General features: G+C 37.5%; 1 protein-coding gene across 9 annotated transcripts in view; it reads right to left on the bottom strand.

The window, feature by feature from the left end:
- The window catches only part of igsf11 (immunoglobulin superfamily member 11), a 230,107-nt gene that overhangs the window by 26,996 nt on the left and 197,111 nt on the right, over positions 1 to 6,000 (bottom strand).

Raw genomic sequence — 6,000 nt, 5'->3', positions numbered from 1 at the left:
GAAATGGAGACTCATCAGAGCAGCAACGTTTCTCCAATCTTCTATTGTCCAGTTTTGGTGAGTCTGTGTTTGTGTTTGGATTGTGGTGGAAACCGAGCACTTGGAGGAAACCCACACCACCTAATTACAATTCTAAATAAAATAAAATAAAATAAAATAAAATAAAATAAAATAAAATGAAATAAAATAAAATAAAATAAAATAAAATTAAACTAGAGTTAACTAATAAATTGCTAAAAAGTGACCCATATAATAACTACATCCAACTCTAAAAGACATAATAAACACCCAAAACTAATATGAATCACTAAAACACACAATGAGATATACAAATTTAAACTAAAATTAAAAAACAAAAACCAAAAACGCAGATCAAATGATTAAATAAAGTGCAAAAATGACACAAAAACATTAAGAAAGTAATAAAAATAATGATAATTAATAAATATTTAACTATTTAAAAAAACTAATTTAATAAACTAAATAATATTATAATTTTTTTTAAGAAAGAAAAAGACTCAATTGTGAGTCAAGAGAGACAGAAAGCACACACACACACACACACACACACACACACACACACACACACACACACACACACACACACACGCACATGTACACACACACACACACACAGCAGTAAGCAGATTTCCACACACAGGCGCTGCAGGAAAGCAGGTCATCCGTAGAGTACAGATGGTCATCAGCGCTGACAAATGACCAGCTCCGGACACTCCCTGAGCTGCCAATCATCAAGCCCCTCCCACTAACAGCTCATCAGCCCCGCCCACCAGGATCTATTAGGAAAACTGAACTGTACAACTGAAGTTATACAGACAGTGAAAAGTCTCATTTAAATCATGAGAAAAACAACAACACCAGCATTAAAATTGTTACTAACATAAAAAATAAAAGATGTAACTTGACAATAATGAATAGCAACAGAAAAAATTATTAAAACTAGCTACAATCAATAAGTAGTAATGTAAAAATGTACTATTCATTCATTCATTTTCCTTCAGATTGGTCCCTTATTTATCAGGGGTTTACCACAGTGGAATGAACCACTAACTATTCCAGCATATTTGTTACACAGCGGATGCCCTTTAAGTTGCAACCTAGTACTGGGAAACACCTATACACACTTATTCACACACACACTCATACACTACGGCAAATTTGGCTCATCAAACCCCGTATAGCGCATGTGTTTGGACTGTGGGGGTTTGTGTTTAATAGACGTCTAGTAGACATCTAAACACAGCTTGGCTAAAACAAGGCTACACTTGGGCTGTCAGTGAAAATCTAATAGACGTCTAAAAATAGTCCAAATCTAGCCTATAGTCGTCAACTAGACAAATCAGACAGACTTTACATGTTAGTCATTCATTTCTGTTTATTTGATGACTAGTCTAGTGTTGGCCTATTCTTAGACGTCACTGACAGCCTAGATTTAGCCTTGTTTTGGCCAGGACGACTATGTTTAGATGTCTATTAGAAATCTTTTAAAAACAAAAAATGCTTGCTGGGTGATACTATACACTCGCCGGCCACTTTATTAGGTACACCTGTCCAACAGCTTGTTTACGCACATTTCTAATCAGCCAATGCATTTCGGCATGCAGACATGGTCAAGACGATCTGCTGCAGGTCAAAGCGAGCATCAGAATGGGGAATAAAGGGGATTTAAGTGACTTTGAACGTGGCATGGTTGTTGCTGCCAGATGGGCTGCTCTGAGTATTTCAGAAACTGCTGATCTACTGGGATTTTCACGCACAACCATCTCTAGGGTTTACAGAGAATGCTCCGACAAAGAGGAAATATCCAGTGAGCGGCAGTTCTGTGGGCGCAAATGCCTTGTTGATGGTCAGAGGAGAATGGCCAGACTGGTTCCAGCTGATAGAAAGGCAACAGTAACTCAAATAAGCACTCGTTACAATCGAGGTCCCTACCACGAAGGATTAAGGCAGTTCTGAAGGCAAAAGGGGTCCAACTCGCTACTACAATGGTGTACCTAATAAAGTGACTGTATATTATATAAATGTAAAACCCAACATTATTCAAACTTTCATTCAACTTTTAAATTGATTACAAATCACAAAGTGACAACATGAAAATAAAAACAAAACAAAATGACAACATAATATTGAAGGTTTTCTGTGTGTGTGTGACCATTAAAGATGACATATCAAGAGCTACAGCACCACTCATCAATATCAGTTCCAAAGCCATGGACCAATCAGAAGAACTCGGAGGCGGGGTAAGCACTGCAAGCTTCTGTTTACAGTAGCAAGTTGTCACGACAACTCTTCTATCTGCCGGCAGCATGATAGAGGAGGCACTTTAAAAATAAACATTCCTGAGTGCTGCGTCTTCGGTTTTCAGATGCAAAGTTCTGTGTGAATGACTGCAAAGAAAAAGCTCTGAATGGTTTTAATAGGAAAAACTGCTTACATGAGCTGAACTTGCAAAAGAACAAAGCTCAGAGGATTTATCAGGGAACACTGAACCTGTACACACACACACACACACACACACACACACACACACACACACACACACAGATGTACAGCTGCTGTATGTCTTAATCTGCATCTGAACACTGAAGATTACAGCACACACACACACAGGCGGTGGTGGTGAAGAGAGCGAGATCTGATCCAGTGTTTGAGAGCATGTGTCTTTACTATAAGCTCCACATATGCTGGAAATCCTCATCTTACAGCTGGATGAAGAACTGAGCATGACACACACATGCACGCACGCACGCAAGACAAATATCACAAGCAATATGTCGATGTGCACTGCAGATCATTCAAAACAACAACACATGACTCTGGAGATTAACATGCATCTTTACTATTTACTATCTAAGTATGAGTCTAAAGAAGTTATTAAAACATCTTTATGGTCATACTCTTCTCTGATTGGTCAGACGGAACTGTTCTTCTCTCATTGGCCAGTTTGATAGTTATGTTCTGCTCTGTTTGGTCACACGGCTCTACTCTGCTCTGATTGGTCAGATAGATAGCTATGTTCTGTTCTGATTGGTCAGATGACTCTGCTCTGATTGGTCAGAAAGCTCTACTCTGCTCTGATTGGTCAGATGGCCATGTTATTCTCTAATTGGTCAGATAGATAGCCATATTCTCCTCTGATTGGTCAGAAAGCTCTACTCTGCTCTGATTGGTCAGATAGCCATGTTATTCTCTAATTGGTCAGATATATAGCCATATTCTCCTCTGATTGGTCAGAAAGCTGTATTAGGCTTTGATTGACTCTCATATAAATGACCAATTAGAGCAGAGTTCAGCTTTCTGACCATTCAGCCGTGTTATTCTCTAATTGGTCCGATAGATAGCCATGTTCCACTCTAATTGGTCAGAAAGCTCTTATATGCTTTGATTGGTCAGAGGGCTCTACTCTTCTCTGATTGGTCAGATAGATAGCCATGTTCTGCTCTGATTGGTCACATGACTACTCTGCCCTGATTGATCAGAGGGCTTTAGTCTTCTCTGATTGGTCAGATGGCCCTGTTCTTCTCTGATTGGTCAGACAGATAGCCATGCTCTGCTTTGATTGGGCAGAAAGCTCTACTCTGATATGCTCAGATTGGTCAGATGGCCCTGTTCTTCTCTGATTGGTCAGACACATAGCCATGCTCTGCTTTGATTGGGCAGAAAGCTCTTCTCTGCTCTGATTGGTCAGATGACCATGTTCTTCTCTGACTGGTCAGAGAGTACTATTATGCTAATAAGAAAACAATGTAAACTCTTGAATATTTCAGATAGCATGTGCGTGTGTGGTTTTATATTTATGCTGTGTGTGTGTGTGTGTGTGTGTGTGTATGTGTGGTGTACTTGTGTAACGAGCAGCTGTTGTGTTCTGGCCTCTGCAGCTTTGGGTTAATTAGTGCAGAAGATTCATTTGTTGTGCGTGTTGGGTTGAAACAGTTGGGGGCAGGTGTGTGCGTGTGTGTGTGTGTGTGTGTGTTATATGATGTTTCACAGAGTTATAAGTGTGTGTGTGTGTGTGTGTGTGTGTGTGTGTGGGGGGGGGGGGTTCAGATGATCCTTCCAGAGTTAAAGGTGTGTGTGTTTACAATGTATGTGTGTTTTCAGGTGATTTGTGTGTGTGTGTGTGTGTGTGTGTGTGTGTGTGTGTGGTCCTGGTACTTGTCACATTGTATTAACCAAAGGTCTTACCCAGGTATAGGTAGCAAGGTATAGGTAGTGGGTGTGAGTATGTGTGTGAGTGTCTGTGCATGAGTGTGTGAGTTTGTGTGTGCGTGAATGAGTGTGCATGAGAGCCTGTGAGTTTGTGGTTGTGCATATAAGTGTCTGTGTGAGTGAGTGTGTGTATTAGAGTGTGTCTGTAAGTATGTGGGTGAGTGTGTATTTGTGTGCCTGAGTGTATGTATGTGTGGGAGCGAGTGTTTGTGTGTGTGTGTGTGTGTGTGTGTGTGTGTGTGGCAGGTGAATGGGCCTGCAGTCATTCATGAAAGTAAATGATCTGGAATGTAAGGCTGAGGCGATGAACCTGCGCTCTGTGTTTGAAGCTTTACAGAATTCCACAGCATCAAAACCAGTGCGGGACTCACATGTGCTGGAACACGTTACCCAGAGGACACTGCAGCACAACATCACGAAGACTTTCATAGCACACTACAAACACTTAACATTTAACTCTCATGTCATTTAAAAGTGCTTCTTTATGCTCTTTAAAATGTTTTAGTCCCTCTTAACGTTATATTATATGAATATAACAATAACTATATTTGCGTCCACACTGATCAACAATAATGATCTGTTTATATATTTTTAGCTTGGCACTACCCCTGTGGACCAGCAGATGTCCTCAGTGTGCTACTGTTGTACCTGACCAGTGAATCCAGCTTGTGTAATCTGTCCAATCAAACACTGAAATTAGCAGCTGCAAAAAAGCAGCTTCATTAGTTTTCATTAAAACAAGTTACTAACACAAGTACACAAGTATGTATAATAATACATACTGCTAAAATAACATTGTTTAGCATGTATTTCTCAAAAACTGATTGGAAGGTTAACAGATCGTGTGGGTTAAAAACAAAGAAATTAAATAAGAAATTAAAATTAATAAAAATTCTTAAATAAACACCTTATACAAACACTTTAATGGTGCGTAAATAATGCTAAAATAACATTGTTATTCCTTTATTTCTCTAGAGAATTGCACTAACAACAAAAAATACAACTCAAAACATAATGAATCGTTTATAAGACCCTAAAAATTAATACAATTGTAAAACGGAAGACAAAAACATTGACAATTATTACATTATTATAGTGTTTAAAACACTAAACATTCACAAAAAGAAAAAAAAAAAATATATATATATATAAAAAATCTGTCAATTGTAAAATCAACTCTACCTCTGAATAATGAACATGTTCAGTGTCCTGATTACTTACATTTCAGCATTTCGCCAATTAGTTTCCAGAATGTAATTAAGCATTTTCAACGAGGTAAGTCTCGTTAGTCTGATCATAATGAATGGGCTGCTTGATTATATTGACATACAGCAGGCGTAAACAAACAATCATTAGGACAGCCTGTGAAAATAATTACAGTCATTTACAGCTGGTGCCGTGACCCGGGTTTGTCATTTCTCTTTTTTTTATTTGTTCAAATAATTTAAAATACTTTAATTGTGCATAAACACTACAAAAATAACATTGTTAAGCTTTTATTTATCCAAAGGAATAAAAATACATAAAGAGTATAAAGAAATAAAAAGGAAATAAAATATATTTTTTAATAACTATAAAAATAATTGCAGCCATTTTCTGGTGCCGTGACCCGGATTTGCCATTTCTATTTCTCTTATTGTATCTCATTTATTCAAAAAATTTTAAATAATTTAATAGTTCATAAAAACTACTAAAATAACACTGTTTACTTTTAACAAAAAAAAATACAATTTAAAAAAAAAATTATATATATAGTTTTAAAATATAGTT

The sequence above is a fragment of the Danio rerio genome, chromosome 15 (genome assembly GCF_052040795.2).
Source record: "Danio rerio strain M-AB ecotype USA chromosome 15, GRCz13ab, whole genome shotgun sequence".
NCBI lineage: Eukaryota > Metazoa > Chordata > Actinopteri > Cypriniformes > Danionidae > Danio > Danio rerio.
Note: the sequence above shows the minus strand (reverse complement) of the source record. Positions and strands in the feature narration are given on the sequence as shown.